This window comes from Mytilus californianus, unplaced genomic scaffold (genome assembly GCF_021869535.1).
Source record: "Mytilus californianus isolate M0D057914Y unplaced genomic scaffold, xbMytCali1.0.p SCAF_8, whole genome shotgun sequence".
Taxonomy (NCBI): domain Eukaryota; kingdom Metazoa; phylum Mollusca; class Bivalvia; order Mytilida; family Mytilidae; genus Mytilus; species Mytilus californianus.
The window spans coordinates 50,287,569-50,307,361 of NW_026262734.1; the positions used below are offsets into that span (position 1 = coordinate 50,287,569).

General features: G+C 32.2%; 2 protein-coding genes across 3 annotated transcripts in view; one reads left to right on the forward strand and one right to left on the reverse strand.

The window, feature by feature from the left end:
* LOC127712220 (beta-glucuronidase-like) overlaps nt 1-19,793 on the reverse strand; it is a 988,629-nt gene that overhangs the window by 219,021 nt on the left and 749,815 nt on the right. The gene's annotated exons all lie outside the window — the stretch shown is intronic.
* LOC127712224 (ornithine decarboxylase-like) overlaps nt 9,228-19,793 on the forward strand; it is a 787,891-nt gene continuing 777,325 nt past the window's right edge. For both annotated transcript variants that reach the window (XM_052218545.1, XM_052218544.1), the window contains exon 1: nt 9,228-9,261. The gene's annotated coding sequence lies outside the window, so the exon portion shown is untranslated. The remainder of the gene's footprint in view (nt 9,262-19,793) is intronic.

The following is a 19,793-nucleotide window of genomic DNA, read 5'->3' on the forward strand; positions in this document are numbered from 1 at the left end:
CTTATTAAACGGTATAGGTTTGTTCATTGTTGACGGCCGTACGGTGACCTAAAGTAATTTTGGTCTCTTGTGAAGAGTTGTCTCATTGGCAATCATACAATATCTTCTTTTTTTATATTCAAGACCATTCTGTAATATTTTTGAAGTTGACTCTGAATATTTTTCTATTTGATCTTGGTGTCTTCCAATGGTCTTTTTTTTAAAGGACGAGAAGTTCTTCGACAAAACCCTTACTGATTACATGTTTTGCTCAAACACCATTCTGAAGGAAACTCTGAAAACAGCAATTGAACAAAAAACAATAAGAATTCTTTTGTCATACATTTAAAAGTGCATAGGCTATTGTATTCCTATATATCATAAACAGCAATTAAAATAATAAGATCTTATTTTTTTATTATCCGTTCGATTCGGTTACAATCTCTTATTTTTTTCATATAACGTAAATAATTACATTATAGGGATCCTGTTCCTAATTAGTCAGTACATATGGAGAAAAACTTCGTAATTTCATTTCTAAAGGATAAAGCTATTTGCATTTAATACTTTTGATGTTAATAATACAAACATACCGGGTCATAATTTAGATGACAAATCTTTAGGTATTCACTACTATAGTAAGCTCGCTTCAGTAGTTTATTAAGTCCATATTTAAAAGGTAAGCCTTTATCGTAGTTTCAATTCTTTTGTCGGTAATTTTGTAACATTTATCAAAAGTTTGAAAATATTAATAGTCGAACACATGAGTAGTGATTACCATCTACAATCAAAATGTTAGTACAGGTGAACTTTTTTTACATGTTCTACATAAAGTTTTGCTATCCGAAAATATGCTGTCTAATAGATTTAGAACGATGTACAACATAACTTTATATAGGGCGTTTAAAAACGTTATTTTTTAAACATTCCTGGCAAAATTTTAGCAGTTACATTACTAAATGTCTTTATTTTGCATATAATTATTGTTAGAAAAGTAATTCAACAGGTTATCTTTGCACTTTTTTCTGGACCAATAAAGAGAAACAAATATTGATTCTTTCAATTTTATTCATCACACTATTAAATGAATTTCAAAAAATCGTATGTATAAGCAATATCTATAATGCATTACTGCGCCCATAAATAAACAAAAAATGTTAACACACAAATTATTTCGCCAATGAGTGAAAGTTTAACCAAGGTTTTAAACCACTCCATTTAACCCATTTGGTAAAAAAACCTTTGCAATTATTTCGGGAGGTGTTGGATAAACTAAGATGAAACACTTTTCACCTTATAGCAATTTTGCTTTGTTCAGGCCTTAATTTTTGTTTCCCTAATTTCCAAACTAATAAAAGTCGAATTTTATCTAAGTAACGTTGCCACGAGTCTTTACTTTTCTGTGAGTATACATTTTACAACCCGTCATCTTATATCTATTATTGAATAAACATTTTTAGAAATTTATATCGGATTCAAAAATTCATATTTCAACATTATAACAAAATCTAATAAATATTTACATCATGGGTTATGTAAAATAATATTAATTTAAATGAAAACGATATCCTTTTGGTGGTAACAAGTCTTTTTTACGAACTTTTCACCTTATTTGCAAATACTTGCCACACTTCCACGCATTTAGGTAGGATAAAAACACTTCTTAGTGTTTTCTTTTGCGGACTAGGAATATGACTAATAGATATCTCTTGGCTGTATTTGTGTCTGGGTCCTGAAACTTCTCTTGTAGTTTAATGGTTTCTTTGTCCTGATTGTTCTATGGATCCTCAAATCCATATAATGCATGTGAACTCTAGGTTCTATCTTTGGGTAAGTTTTCGTTTCGTCCATTGTTACAATCGTGGAATTTAGTAATAGTAAAAGTTGAATGATAATTAGATATAAGAAGATGTGGTATGAGTGCCAATGAGACAACTCTCCATCCAAGTAAAAATTTATAAAAGTAAACCATTATTGGTCATAGTACGGTCTTCAACACGGAGCCTTGGCTCACACCGAACAGTAAGCTATAAAGGGCCCCAAAAAATTACTAGTGTAAAACCAGAGCTCCGAACAAAAAGGGATGTTCAGACAGAACAGCCCTTTTTGTGAGGAAGTCTTTTAATGTCATATTAACTTAATCATTGAACTTTTACTGACTTACAAACCATCAAAAACATAAGAAAAGTACATAAAAAGCTCTCGCAGAAACCTAATTCCCCTGAATTGGACGAGTATAAATATGTTCACCTTAAATGATAATTAAACAGTACTCAGACTGATATATACAATTAACAGTTACCAAATTGCAACGGAAACGGACCGATTAAATGGCAGTACATCATTCAATTATTCATTTATTATATTTTGTTTAGCATTAAAATAACACCAAATGATAGTTTCACAAATTTTGGGGTAAAATTTATATTTTTGAATCCAACTTTTCAAAATAACGATTTCTTATTTAATAGATGGGCATTCAAAACCCTATATATACCTCATTTATAACTGACCAATGAATATTCTGCATAACAACTTCTTGTTATATATATATTTGATGTTTTTAATCTGTCAGTAGTCATGAAACAGACCGGACATAAGAAAACAGTAAGTAAATTCTTCCATCAATTAGTTTTTTAAACAGCTTGTTTCAGAACTTTTAATCGAATAGACCTAGATGCATAAGGTCATTCACAATATTCATCCGTAAATTTTCATTCCTTTTTGATTCTGTAATTTTCCTACACTACGTTACATGCGAATGCAAAATAATTAGTGTTGTCTGCTCAGTTCAATTAATTAATAGATCTTGCTTGTGTTTTTTTTAAATAAAAACTATGCATGCAAACTTCAATGAATAAAATCGTATTAAAAAGCATAAATGTGACATCTATAGCATCAACTAGGTTTCACTGACCCGATCAAAACGTGTTTAGGTGACATATATTCGTAGGTCCGATGTATTATATGAAAACAAACTCTTTTATTTTAGTCGTCCGTTATTCCCATTGTATGTCCAACTGAAGCAAAACACCTGAAAAAACTTATACCTTTCTTAATTTTATCCTTGCCTGACAAAACATCATGTTATAAATCGTATTAAAACAGTAGATAAGAACCAAATATTTAAAACTTTTTTATAAGCAGTCAGTTATGTAATAAATTGAAGGAAAAAAAAACACAAAAAAAACATAAAAATTTAAATGGAAATAGTACACTATAGCAATTTACAAGATCTTGTCTTTGAGTGCTAAGTACATGGAACAATTTATGAAGTTGATTGATTGTTGTTTGCTTTACGTCCAGTGGCAAATATTTCATGCATGTTTATGACTTTAACTCATAAAGTCTTTAAATACAATATTCAATAGGTAGGTCGTGCAGTAGGAGGTCGACAGTGGGGTTGGACGTGAAACTTTAAAATACCACTGGAAAATGAGGGTATATTGAATTAGGACAGAATTAAGACTTGCAACAGCTGGCCACATTCGGACCACTCAAATAATTTGTGCAAGAGTTTTTAATTTGCCGACAGCGTTGATCCATGAAAGCTACACTAAAGGCGATCATCGATGTTTACGTGTAGTTTACAATATCATTTTACGCATTTAATTTAGGTTAGATACTTTTAGCTCGCTTTAGTAACTTTGAGAAGTCTGTGAAACTGTATTGTTCATTGTACTTGAGATTTTGGTATATTATGTACTACCAAACCAATCTACTGGTTGGTCTCATGTGAAGGTGTTCCCTTCGAGAGCGGGAGGTCGTTTGTTCGAATCCCCACCGGTCCAAACAAAGACGTTAAATTAGTATTGGCTATTTCAACGCTTAACACGTGACATCAAAGAGTAGGAGCACAGACTGGTCGGCTCAGAGTCGGACATGTGTCCGGGTCGGGTGACTTTTCTTCCTGCGAACTAATATCTTGGGAACTTTCGGGTAAAAACACCGACTCAGCGTGTCAGTCTAGTAAAAAGCGGGGTTAATACTCCTATTGTATTTACATATTATCGTCCTGAATATTCTTTTTATTTGCCGCTGGTCATCATCCATTATCATCATTTATTTTACCGTTTTATCATACAGTGAAGTGTTTTTCTTCTACTGGTTTATAATACAACTTCTTAAATTTTCACCGATCAAAATTAAAATAGGGCAGGTGAAATTTTTAACCAGAGACCAGTGATTGTTGGGATATCTTTGACGTTAAATAGTATTAAATCAAATGTGACTTTTGGGATACATAATATTTGACGATATTTATTATTGAGTTAACTCCGTATAACTATTATTTAGTCATTAGGCGGTTTTCACTGATTATTTTTCTGTATACGGATCTTTCTATAAAAAAAAAGACTAAAAGTTGACTATAAATGTTTTGATATGTCTGTGTATTTGTGTTGCTCTCGCATTAATGTACAATATATCTTTATCACCTTTTATTCAAAATCAAATGATTTACTTGGGTATAGAAATATTAACATCTCGACACCTCTCCCGTCCCACAGTATACCCTTGCTAAATGGGTGCGTTCGTTTGGCTTAACGGATATATAAATACGCAGTTTTGTCCCATCGAAATAAGAATGTTTATCCGATGAATTTCATGCTATCTATACGTTAAAATACATTAGGAGGAAAACGATCTATGCACGAGTTGAATGATCGAAATCAACCAGAAAGGTCAGCTAAATCTTTTCAAATAAGTCGCATGGCTGATTTTAACACATTTTTTGCGACTTTTGCTAGGACAATTGTAGATGAAAAAAAATAAAAAAAAATATAACGAAACCGATTAGCAAAACAACATCTAAAAAATAAAAAATGAAACGCCCAAAATAAGTTGAATCCTTTAATAAATTGTTGTCAATATTTTTTTTATCAATTTTTGCTTTTATGGCAACTATTATACCAGTCTGAGATATAAATGAACTTGAAACAGCAAATGTTGACACGTAGACGAGACAGCTGTCATTGTTCGCTTCAATATATGAGTTATTTGCACTGAATGAAGATCGTTTTCTGTTCTCATTCCCTCTCCTATTAGTTTTGCTAAAGGATACAATGTAACCCCTGATGTGTACCACGACAACGTTTTTGTAATGTTCAAAAAAAGATTAAATGCAAAGAGAAAAATGATGGAAGAAAGATTTACTCTTAAAAATTCATACTTAAATAAATCAAAAACTGTTTGAGACGATTATCAATTGATTTATTGATTGTTGGTTGCTTAACGTCCAGTGGCAAATATTTCATGAATGTTCAGGAAGAAAACAAGTTAACAATATATACAATAGGTAGGTTTTGTAATAATAGAGGCCATCTGGGATGATGGACGGGGAAATTTGGACTGCCACTTGACAATGAAGATATATTGGATAGAGACAGAAATTTTGCCTTGCAACAGGCCACCTACGGACCCCTCAAAGAGTTGTTGCAAGGGTTCTTAACGTGCAAAGAGTGGCACTTTTTGTACACGAGGCATTGGATTTAACGTTCCCAATCTGAACGGACGTGGCTGCAAACTTGATTCATCCCGCACAGCCAAACAGACGCCCCACTTTGGCAAGCGTTTTACTGCCGGTCGGAAAAAGACCAAATAACCATATGTCTATTCCCCAGTCACCCTTGGGTGACGATTATTTACTGAAACCAAATGATTATACGTCACTAAATGAAGCTGAATAATTAATTGCTCCTTTTATGTCCATTTGCAAATATGTCATGCATATTTACGACGAGATGTAAAGTGGATCAACCTGAGGCAAATGATTACAATTTTAAAGTGGCACTTTTTATAATAAGGCAGAACGTTCGCTAGAAGTAAAACGTATGCCGTAATAGAATACAGTTGAATCATGATCGAAGTCGAAAGCTAAGCTATTAGCCCTCCTTTCTTTTTTTTCTCCACGGTAAACGAATGTAAAAAAACAAAACGTCATGAATTTACAAACAATAACGGCCATTATAAGTAAATGAGATATAAACTTTTTTATTTAAATAAATTCCTATTGCAGCCAACATCTCTCGGTTCGGGACAGGTTAGTATTTCCACCGATTGATTATTGAATGGAGATATTAAAGCAACCAAAATCACTTTGAATCAACAATTTTCTAAATTGTAAATTATGGTATTTTGCTGAGTGTTATTTCCCGATCCTATTTCGGACCCCCTGATTTTAAGAGGGCGTAACTTATTAGTCATGCCCGATTTACTGTTAGTAAATTAAACATCATCTTAAAGACCTACACCGGGTATTTAAGTTCGAGGTACAATAAGTGAACAATAGAAATTCTTTGTGAAATGAGATCGTCCCAGGTATCTTAGATAATTATTTTGCGTTGATTAACAATGAAAATGCAAGAGCAGGTTTGTAAGATTATTTACTTCTACTTTTTGTTCAAGTTGTTTTTGTAACCTTTCAATACAATCTGCCAGCCTATTGGTTTCTGTCTTATGTTGTTCTCTTAATGTTTTTTAGTTGTAGCTCGAACAGGTCTATCTTCTTTGGTAGGTGTACATCTGTTTGGCAAGAGTTGTCGGTGGATTTACATGTGGTAATTTCATTACATAATACGTGATCCTCGTAGTCGGGTTCAAAATCTTCCTCGTCTTCAATTGTGGCATATTTGAAGGCTTTTTGTAAGATATCCGGTTTTTCTTCTCCGTGCTTCTCTTTCTCTGTGCCAATGATGAAGGGTTCTATTGAAATAGGGTCTTCTGATAAAGATGTGTTGTTCTGGACATGCTCAAGACTGGGAATGTTATGTTTTCTACTGCATTGTTTTTACATGCTGAGGTTACCGTAAACGTCAGTTTACAGTTATTTCTGTTTGAACAGAATCCATTTTTAATACCTGTATGTCCCCTGTCTTGTCATATAAAGATTAATTTTTTGGTTTTTTTCGAACACCGATGCACTGTTGTGGTGACAAGTTCTGATAGGAATTCATCTACATTTTGTACAATGTTTCTGTGCCATTGAATAATGTTTCTTTGATGAAGATGTGAAAGAGCACTGATTTCCTTTCGAGATGAAAATGGTGTGAGCTGCAATAAAACTTGTGATTTAAAAAACAAATTGTGTCTTTTCAATGAAGAAGATTACATTATATTAACTCTGGCTTAATGGATTATTGGATTTTGTGTACCCAACTTGGAGGTTGTTTTGAAGTGTTTTGTATAAGGTGATCATGATGATCAACTTCTGTTTACTTCTGGTTACGAATTTTGTAAACTACTGGGCTAAGTATTCCCATTATCACATATTGCTCTTCTAAACTAAAGACTCAACCGTGAACCCTTTTCAATCAGTAGGCTATCGTAGTCTCTTTTTCGGCGTTCTGCTATTGACCACAAGCTTGCTCTAGTGGTTTTATATACTTCTTCCATGCTGTGACGAAGTTTGGAAGCATACTCATCAAATTTCAAGGATCATGTCTAGGTAAAGGGAATTGTATTTTAGGCAAATTTACTTCCCTTCCGAACATTTAAAAAATTGAAGTAAAATGTTTGGCTAGATTTGAAGTGCTGCGAAAAGCAACAAGTAATAACCCTTCAAATTGATCCAAAATCGTCTTGTTGTTATTCATGAAACTGCGCAACATTGTCTCCATGGTCTGGTTAAATTTTTCTATAGATGCATTTGATGATAGTCGATAAGGTGTCGAGTGAGTTTTTTTAAACTCCAGTAAAGAGCACATCTCTTTGAAAAGGACAGACTTTCTGCCTTGATCAATATGACTTTCTAATAGTAGACAAAATCTACCTTTGAATTAGAGTACTAGCTTATCTGCCACCCATGATTTATGTTAGTTGGGAAGCGGATAAGCCTCCATCCAGCGTGTGAAATAATACCCGATTTCTTAAATGTACTAATTGCTTCTATTTGTTCTTAGTAATGGGCTAATCACATCTAATGCTATTTGTTTATTTTAGAGACTCGTCTTTCAGATTATCACACCTCCAGTCATATAAATCATTAAGGTAGTCTGGTAGCTTTGGAAATTTGAACTTATTCTCTAGGCTATTAGATCCCTTAACATTATCACAAGTATAAACTTGCTTGATGTAGAAACCTGTCTTGTCCACTGATTAGGTATTTTTTGGCAAGACAAATTCCCCTTTTAATATCTCAGATTGCATATATCATAACAAACTTTATCAATCAAACGGGATTTTCTATCATTGCATAATTATGTTTCCCTTCTTTTCAGATTTCATGGCAGTTAATATTTCCTTCTCCTTGTTTTACCTTTTCAATTACAACCTAGTATTATTTTCGAAACTTAGCTTATCCATATTTCAACTAAAAAATAATCACATACTGATCTTGCGTCCCACCTACCTGCAAAGTTTAAATATTTTCCTGACCTGTCCTGTCTTCCCAATCGTGCCGCTTTCAATGAAGCTGGTTTCTGTATGAGGACCTTATACGCTATTGATTGATCTCTGGCAGCCATTTAATAAATATATTGTCTTAGGCAGGGATCAATCGTACTTTTTACGTTTGGGGGACGTGTTTTTTTCAACAAATAATCGGCTTTCTATGGAAACCAACCGTGGTCCTCTTATTGCCGACTTGTTCTTTTATTCATATGAGGATGACTTCATACTGGAACTTCTTCAGAAGATAGAAAATAAGTTAACAGCATCCTTCAACTTCCCTTTCTGTTATATAGCTGATGTTCTTTCACTACAATATTCAAACTTTGGTGACTATGTTGCACGCATCTATCCTACGTTTGACTTTGATATAAAGGATATATTGAAACAGGTAAGTCTGTCTTATATGACTTACATGTAGAATTGGACAATGAGTGGCGGTTTAAAACAAAACTATAAGACAAAAGAGATGATTTCAGCTCCCCAATTGTGAACTTTTCATTTCTATGTTTACTCTTTTTGTAACTTCTGTACATGGCTTCTTACGTATACTCTTAGAGGACTCTTACGTACTTGACAGGATGTATAACATGTATAAGTGTCGTCAGTACCTGGACCAGCTGCTATGTGTGGTGCTACTTATACCAGGTTACGTTGTTTTATGCAGCATTGTTAAATGCACCTCCTTTATAAATGTTGTTTTATTGTTAGGAAGCTAAAAGCATCTCGTTCATAAATATATTTTATATTTAGGAAGCTAAATGCACCTCATTTGTTGTGCTATTTATATCAGTATAATGTAAAGAGCTAAATGCACTCCATACATATGACTATATCTCTAAATTCGTTCCATACACATTGATATTTACAAACAAGACGTGACATTTTTTTCAAGACGTAAAATAACAAAAAGACCGAACTCCAAGATAAATTCAAAACGGGGGAAGTCCCTTATCAAATTGCAAATTCAAAAGATCAAACACATTAAATGAAAAACAACTGTCATATTGTTGTGATACTATTAACGTAATTTCTGTTTCTTGCTATGTCTTATCCAGTCCCCAAGCAAAGAAATTAAAATGTAACCAAAGGAATTATAGCTATAGTGTTGTCTGTTTTTATGCCTACGTTTGCAGCATTACATATTGGTAGCTTAAATGAATAATTGGTTGTCACACATAAAATGTGAATTACGGCACAATGCAACAAGGTACAAAATAAACTATCGGAATAATTATTATATGTTATTTTCAATGTATTCAACAGATATACTTCTATTTAGGTTGCCATGTAAATTTGTATAAGTAGGCGGAACTAATCTTAATATATCAATATTTACAGATAACAGCTGTTTAAACTATATTCATAATTATTTTATACTTATTTTTAGCAATTCGTTTACATTGTACCTGTATTGAACTTACCGCTCTGAAGTAAACTGATCTTTGCGGAAATTAATTACCAATTGCCGAAATAATTGCTACTTTCTGTTATTGAATATCCATGCTGCTATGTTATAATACTAACATTACCGTTTATCTTATCAATTTTTCTAGAATATCAGAATTAAGAAAGATTTTTTGAAAAGTACATGCATTTAATATGCTTGCTGTTTATATATTATTTCACAACAGGTTCAAGGAAGAGACATATGAATACGGATTTCGGAAAAAAACATATTTGTAGATATACAAGAGAAACCACAACCCATCAGCAAACAAATCCTGGAGAAAATTAACCTATGTAGTCATGACGTGATAATTTATTTACTTTTATCTATATCATCGTTTAGAATTTACTACGAAACAAAAAAATCATATGATAATTGATTGGTTGTTGTTTGGTGAATATATAAATATCTTTGAATGAATAACTTGTAAAGCTAAGAATGTAGGAAAATGATTCATGTTGAATTCTTTTAAAAAAAAACGACAAAGTTCATTCCAAGAAGTTTTTTCTCCCAAAGCTAGATTTTACCGTCACGTTAAACACTTTTATTAATGTAATATTCTTGCACGCGTTTGTCATGTTTTTAATGGCGATGGACGAGGCATGTCTATCATTATAATTATATTAGTACTAGAACACACCCTCGACACCGCGGGTCTGTGACTGAATTAAAGTACCTACGCCTTATTTTCAGCCTGGATTTTTAATATTCGTATCATCATTGGATAAGTTATGCTGATTATAAGGTGAACAGTTATTTTTGTTTGAATCCGTCCTAGTTTTCTTACTATAGCCGGTAACTACTTGTAGATGTATTTTTGATTCAATTTAGTAGTGTCAATCCCTGCGTAATGACGAAGGTCAGGTGTGATTATGACCCGTTAATGTAGCAAATCCCAAATAGACACAGAGGCGGAACGTACAGATTAGGTACTGTTGGTATCGGTATCGGATTTGACCCCAAACTTGTTAATAATTGGTAATATAAATTTTGTGGAAAACAAAAGGGCCTGGAATGGTGTAATTTTTAATCAACACCATTGGCCTATATTAGTTATATATACAGTTTAATTCTTTGATTCGTCGTTTTTACATTATGCTGGCTAACAAATTGGACCTCGTTTTTTAGTTATATAGACGTGTTTGTATATGGTTTCGTTTTATCTGGTGTTTTTGTTCATCTGCACATTAACTAATTAGATTAAATCAACTTATTTACACTATCTTCATATAATTCATATCGGAAAAGGCTGTTTCTATAGGCGATCTTGATGATATAATCACGAAACACAAAAAGTTGAACCGTTTTATGGTAAGTAATATTCTTCCTTACAGTTCTTGCAAAGCCTTTAAAATCGAAGTTTTACAGAAAATTGAATTTCTCGAGATATGAATTTAGTATAGCCTGATGCCTGTAAATCATGTTTAACCAAAATTTTGTCTAGATAAGACAGATGATTTAAAGTATAGCAGAATACAAAATTTATATTAAACCGTCATTTACATGTAAACATTCACCTTTTACATTTTATATTGGAAAACTAGAAATTTTCACACGCTGAGACATGGGGGGTTGTTTTTTGCAATTATTCTGAATAACCATGTAGATAAAATTAAACCAAATATACGTACAATGAGTTTCGACATGTTGCATGCAAATGCTATACTTTTGGATTGTAACTTAAGACATGTTCAAATTCCAATGAAATATAATTGCATGATAATGACGTCACAATTAAAATGGCAATGTCAGTTGTATTTTTAACGACATCGTCGATCAAAACTGACATTTATGCTAAGAAATGTATTGAAATTATTCTCCTAGTAAGCGTACATTTATTTGTACACTTTGGAATCGTCAAATGTTTTGTTATTCTAGAATATATGGCCCTTGTCAAACAAAATGACTGTCTTTCTTACGTGTCGAATGAGTCAGAAAAAGTTCTAAATTTTCATATTAAAATCGTTTTCCATGTCATGATCTATGCTTATTTCTACATGGGTAGGCATTACATATGTTAAAATTTAACAATTCATTAACGTTCAATGTAAATATATTGAAGTATATAATTCCTACCCATGCTACCAACAATCATAGAGCATTACATGACTGAATTGTTTTTCAAACAAAAACCGTCAAACTGTACAAACACATAGGGAAAAAGACGGCAGTTTTAGAATACATTAGAAATAAAGCCAGAAAAGTTAGACGTGAGCACTTTTAGAAAAAAACCTTAATGTCTTAAACAAGCATGTAGCACATATAGCAGGGAAATGTCTCACGAAAATTTACTCCTAAAAAAAAAATGTATTTTTCTAAACTAATGCGTTTTCGAGTTTATCATCAGAGGATATCATTGACGATAAGCTGAAGTTTATCAATTTATACTTTTGAATAGCCTTTTAACTATGTGTTTACTGTAAACTTTAGTGTCGCCACTTATGAAAAATTAAAACAATTTCAAAAAGGCAGCTTAATCAAAAACTCAGCCAGTTGTATTCAACCTACAAACGTTTTATAATAAAGAAGAATCCTACGAAAATATCAGTTTTTCAAATTATTGCCTTTTCCTTCAGAGCCTTGAGGACTAATGTCAGTGATTATCTTTAAAATTTTAATTTTATGTGATAATGTTTTATATCACGCTACTGGAATGATATGTTTTTTTTTTAGTCAAGTAGAAAGAAATGTATGATCTTATGAGCCAATGTCATTGACGTTGCACATAAAAACCGCGAAAACAGATTATCAATGGTCTTTCAAACTTGAGTATGTTTCTTGGCTCACAGTAACATCTGATCTCAGGGATGTCGCCCTTCGATGAGATTGTAGCTAAGAAACACCCTGATTGTATGAAAAACCATCAATACTCTTTTAAATTTTGCTTTTATGTGATAATTTTTTATAACATGCTTCTGGAGTGATATGGGTTTTCTTAGTCGGGTAGAAAGAAATCTATGACGCCATGAGCCTATGTCATTGACATGATTGACATTGACTAGAAAAACAGCAACAATAAATTATCAATGGTCTTTGAAACTTAGTATGTTTTTGGCTCATGTTTCGGCTTTGAGCGTTCCTGATGAAGGTGAATCCAGAAAAGCGCTTAGGACGCATGTAGTTATTTAACGTGTTGTTTTCATTTTCTTCTAGGCTACATCTGATCTCAGGTCTGTCGCCCTTCGAAAAGATTTAGAAGCGAAACACCATCTCGTTTGAAAAACCATCGATAGTCTATAAATATTTTTGTTTGTACACTATATGAATATGTATAAGATAAAAATCCGTTGAGAATGGTTTAATATATCAGTAGTGTTGGTAACTATTGTATCGATATAAAATTTAAAAAAAAAACAGACAAAAATATCTAGTAAAAAAGCAAATAGAAACGGCATTTATTATTGATATATTAAACAATTACAGTCTTTATTTTGCAGCTGTAAACTGTAATGATATTTATCCTGTAATTAGACTGCTACCAGATATGGGCCTATCATTTGACTGTGCAAGTAAGGTAAACAATACAGTTTTCAAAATATATCTACAGAATAATAGTGGAAAGATATTGTACCCTACCACAGACAACAAAAATTACAAGGGAACTACAAAACTGAATAATGTAATTTAAGAGAGGGACAGTCAAACTCATAGATCGAAAACAAACTGACAACGTCATTGCCAAAAATAAAAAGACAAACAGACAAATAATAGTACAGATGACACAACATAGAAAACTAAAGACTAAACTATGTTCAGGTAAGATTTCATCAGTCTTTAAAAATCTAAACAGATCAAGAGACATCATGCTTGTCTACATAACAGTCATTATTGGTGATCGATTTACCAGTTGTAAGGCCAAAGTAAATACAAAATTGAAGAATTAAACGAAAATTCCGTAACATTGTGCCAGAAATGACACAAAAATTAACAACTAAAGGCCTTCAACAATAAGCACAACCCATACCGCATAGTCAGCTATAAAAGGCCCAGAAATGACAAATGTAAAACAATTCAAACGAGAAAACTTACGGCCGGATTTTAGTACAACATAATGAACGAAAACCAAATATGTAACACAGCAACCACTGAATTTCAGGCTCCTGACTGGAGACAGGCACATACGGGTTAAACATGTTAGCGGACGCCCAACCCTCCCACTTACCTTGGACAGTGGTGTAAAAGTACAGCATAAGAACAAACTATAAAAATCATTTGAAAAAGGTTTAACTCATCAGAGGTGATATATGGCCATTAAAACCTGGGGAGGTAACTTTAGTATTTCGAATGATTCAACACTTTATAAAATTAATATAGAATTTACAGAAAATAACAGTAATGATGAAAACTCATTCAAAAGTGCGGACAACTTTGTTGGCTATATCCTCGGGGATGCAATTCTCTCACAAGAAAATGCATTGATCGAGTGTTTGAAAAATCAGTGATATCAGGCTTATTATTGGGATCACCATGCACGCGTTTTGTCTACTGAAGACTCATCAGTGGCGATCCAATCAAAGCAGAAAAAAGTCCATATAAAAGCAAGCAATGAAAACCACAAGTTCTACAAGAAAAGGATACGCCACATTGGAGTGAAAACATACGAAAGAAAAAAAAAAAATATGAGGAATTTCTCCCCAAAAAATGACGAAAAAAGAATTACTAGTAGTAGAAAAGAAATTCATTAGCCAATGCAAAAAATCCAATGAAAAGTTTTGGATGAATTTTAGTTGGCATATATTAAACGGCGATCAGATCATATTATTCATTGTTAGAAATCCTAATATCTGTGCAAATTGAATATCGTGTTGCGTCAAAATACGGGTTTTTGTGGTATGTGAAGAAAGAGAGAAAACTTAATAACGGAGAAAATCAACATAATGTGATCAATGGAATATTTGGAAAATAATTTTGAACAAAGCATCCCAAACCTCATGGTATATTGAAAAGCCTGTCAACGTATTCATACTACTTGTGGTATAAATCACCCCAAACGACTGCCAAAAGAAGCAGTAGACCATTGAATGTCATGGTTCAAGAATTGGAATATTAATTGGCATTATATCTCACAAAGCATCACAGTAATTTTAATTTACTCGAAATCTCGGATGCAACGTTCCCGAACAGGGAAATTGTTGTTTATCCTGATATGTGATTGGTGTTCTATATCAGATAGGTTTTCTTTCGGTTGATGAAAACTGTCTCAGATTAGCATTGCAAGAGAAATTTGCAAACTTAGTTTTAGACTTTTTCATAATTATGTATTGAAATGTCCTTTCATATTTTATCTGAAACACATCAGGACTAAACACTGGCTTTTGGTCAGATAAATCTCTCTGAGACTAGAAATCCACCAAAGCTAATTCATATCAACGAATATTGAAGCAAATGAATAAAACCAGAATAAAACAGACCCTTTTAGATATAAGTTCAGACTTTCAAATTGTTCATGTTGTCGGAACGAAAATATTGCAATGAGTAATGTCATATGTATTGTAAAATTATTTCATTGATAGGCTGAGATACAGAAGATTTTAAACCTTGGAGTTGATCCCTCTAGAATTGTATATGCCAACACATTTAAACAACTATCCTTTATCAAATATGCTGCTGATAATGGAGTCACTTTGATGACATTCGATTCTGAGGATGAACTAACAAAGATCAAGAAAGAATACCCCCAAGCAAAGTACACAATATTTTAATTGAAATAGCTTGAAAATACGGTATACTTTTGATTTTGTTTTTATTATCGATAATTTAGTAGTTGGTACGTTTATGCATTTGTAGGTAAAATATAGAACCAGTTATTGATGAAAATTATAAAAACAACTAAAAGATCACTATACCAATAAAAATAACGATTTATCAATATAAACACACAAAAAACAAGATTGAGCCGATGTAGATCAGATCGGTAAGCAGAGTGTTGATTTTAGTTCCAACTGGGTTACTTTTGACATGTTAAAATCTGGTCATTTCTAGTGTTTCGCAGCAAGCACCTTAAATAGTTACCGTGATCAATTAATGGTTCGAAGCATCAACCGTTTTATAGATAATCCTGATAGGAAGCACAAATTCTTGACTATTCTTTGTTATTGGGAGTAAATACTCCATTCAAATAAAATAGGATAAATGTGTCACAAAAGTCCAACTTTTGAACAGCAAAATGGTATACAAATAAGTGTCGATTGGTTTGAACACAACAGATATTCAAATGGTCAGAAGTTAGGTAGTTCCACATAATATTCAATATGACCACAACATTATTCACAGAAGGCGTCATCGTAAACACAACTATCCATTTTTATATTGTAAGTTCTGGTAGTCCGTTAATTTAACAAATACAAAAAGACTATATAGGTACCGTTTTAGGCTGAAAATATGAGCAAAGGTCAACTTATAACGAAAACCATTTTCGAATTGAAAAAACACCAAACTTACTTTAAGTATAGATTCAACAAATTTTATAAACTTTTATCACTGTATTGTTAGAAATAAGAAAGTACACAAGCATTGCATATATATCTGCCTTATGTATAAAATTTTTGTGGATCAAAAACTTCATAGAAACGGTTAAGTGAACCAATTGCAGGTTAAAAATATTAACTTGTGAAAGGTATTTTCATTTAATATATAATTTTTCTTCAACAAAACTTTAGTCAATTTATAAAATTAACGGTAACAAATATTTAACTAGATAAGGATGTCGACGATTATTGTCTCCTCCGTGAGATAGGCGTCGAAGACAAGGAAATCGAAGAATTTGCATGATACATTGATAAAATTATTTCCACAATTTGATAACAGCATATTTCAATTAAACGATACCCATATTCTTTTGCTTGTAGTTGAGTACTTGTTACTTGGCTAGTGATACACTCGGTGTCTAAGAATTTTCGATAGAGGTATCCACCAATGACAGTTTTAGTAAAAACGTTAATGGTACAAATAAGTTTACTCCACCATATGAGCATATCAACAATCTATGTCTTGCCAATGATGGTCGGTGCCAAAAATTTGAAAGTCGGAAACCTACTACTGTTGATTTATTATTATTCGTGGGATACAAATTTTCGTGGATTTGGTGGTTAGAAGTAAATCAAGTTTTAAATAATCAACGAGGTACACATTTTCAAAAATAAAAATATAAGTTTTACCGAATTCCAGGAAAAATCGTATCCGCAAAAATAAATGAATCAACATTGGAAACGATGAAAAGATCAGTTGATAAAACAAAACAAAAACAAATGTAAAGCAAAATCTAATAAGGCATCAAACCTATGCACGAGAGAGATACTTCCCTGAATTCAAAATTATTTCCACAATTCTGTTACAAAAAAAATTAACAAAGCATTAACCGAAGTACAGCTGTAAGTATCTGCAGAGACAAACAGTCATCAAATAGTGGTATCGACCAAGCTGTAGTAAAACATTAACGGTAGATATTGTACTGCACTAAGTGCGTGTTTGACTATTGATGTCTAAAATTTCAATAATTTTGTTTGAAGTTTCCTTTATACAGCAGCTTTATATGTTAAAGTATTTGAAATGTTAAGAGCGACAGTTTCGATCTTTATTAAGGACTAGTCCATTTGGTTACATTTTCATAAGTTTACGAATGACACCAAGATCCATTGATTGAGTAGACCACTGGTCGGTTTTTTTTAAAGTTCCAAACAATTTAGATAGATTCTGATTTGTTCATATTCGTAGTACTTTTTTGAAATACAGATCTGAGTTTCTAACCATATTGTTCAACATTACATTTGATTCAAAAGTCAAATGTTTGTTATCTGCAAAACATTGAAAAGCGACATAAGTAAATCAAATTTTCTTTTACGGTTTTTTCGGACATAGTTTATAGAATTATAGGATGAAAATAAAGGGCCAAAATAACACTAAGCATACCAAGAGTATGAAATATACTAAACGTGAGGCCTAATAACTAATTAAGAGTACGAAAGAAACCTAATGTAAAGTCTAAAGGACTGAAGGACGCCTCCGGGTGCGGGAGTTTCTCGCTGCATTGAGGACCCATTGGTGGCCTTCGGCTGTTGTCTGCTCTATGGTCGGGTTGTTGTCTCTTTGACACATTCCCCCATTTCCATTCTCAATTTTATCTAGTAATTAATCAAAAGTACGGAAGAAACTAAAAGTGATAACTTGTAACTAATCAAAATATATATGATGCCTTAAAACAAATCAAGAATATGGAAGAAACTATATGTTATGCACAATAACTAATCAAGAGTACGGAAAAAACTAAATGTAATACCTAATAACTAATCATAAGTATATATGATGCCTTATAACTATTCAAGAGTACGGAAGAAACTAAATGTGATGCACAATAACTAATCAAAAGTATATATGATGCCTAATAACTTAGCAATAGTACGGAAGAAATTAAATGTGATGCACTATAACTAATCAAGGGTAAAAAAGAAACTAAATGTGATATGTAATAACTAATCAAAAGTACGGAAGATGCTAAATGTGATGCACAATAACTAATCAAGAGTATAGAAGAAACTTAATGTGATACATAACAACTAATCAAAAGTATATATGATGCCTAATAACTAACCAAGAGTGCGTAAGAAACTAAATGTGATGCACAATAACTAATCAAGAGTACAGAAGAAATTAAATGTGATGCACAATAACTAATCAAGAGTACGGAAGAACCTAAATGTGGTGCACAAAATAACTAATCAAAAGTATGGAAGAAACTAAATGTGATGCACAATAACTAGTAAAGAGTATAGAAGAAACTAAATGTGATGCACAATAACTAATTAAGAATACAGACGAAACTAAATGTGATGCCTCATAACTTATCAAGAGTACAGAAGAAACTAAATAAGATGCACAATAACAAATCAAGGGTATAGAAGAAACTAAATGTGATGCACAATAACTAATCAAAAATACATAAGAAACTAAATGTGATGCACAATAACTAATCAAAAGTATATATGATGCCTAATAAATAAGCAAGAGTACGGAAGAAAATAAATGTGATGCACAAAAACTAATCAAGGGAACAGAAGAAACTAAATGTGATACATAATAACTAATCAAAAGTATATATGATGCCTTATAACTAATCAAGAGTACGGAAGAAACTAAATGTGATGCCTAATAGTAACTGATTCTATTTATGGAAGAATCAAATGTGATGCCTCATAACTAATCAAGAGTATAGAAAAAATTAAATGGGATGCCCCATAACTAATCGAGAGTACGTAAGAAACTAAATCGCATGCCCAATAACTAATCAAGAGTATGAAAGAAGCTAAATGTTATGCCTAATAACTAATTAAAAGTATTAAAGAAACTAAATGTGATGCTTAATAACTATTATCCTAACAAAAAATTCAAAATAAAATATATCTTCATAAAACTACAATTAAATATCAGTTGATATATAAGGTAACATTAACTCACTCCGCTCAGAAAAGGTAACCGTCAAATTTAAGCAAATGTAAAAAAACTGATGTCTTTGTTCTTAATGTTTAAGTGATAAATTGGACACTATAAAGAAAAAAAACAAATAAAGTGAAGTGAGCGCCATACAAGTTTCAGTATCACTACGCTGAAATTTCCATATATATAGTTCGTCGTGAGAACGAATATATTTAATTCGTTAAGAATACTAAAGCCCCCCAGCTCTGGCCTTCTTTCTCGTTGTTTCAAACCTCCAGAAATAATATTAATGAAAATGAAGAAAGCATTGGAATAGCAAAAGAAGAAAAACTGTATCAGCAACTTCAGAATTAGATTTAAGACCATTCAAAACTGTTTATATAAATAAAGTTAAAACAAAAGGTTACCGAATAAATTCAAATGAATTTGTATACAATTCATTTCCAAACCGGTTTCTATTTTAAACTTAAAAGATTTTATTCGAATCAGGAAGTTTATTGCACTTGTTGAGTAATAGGAATACTAACACTTGTTTTAATGATATTTTTAT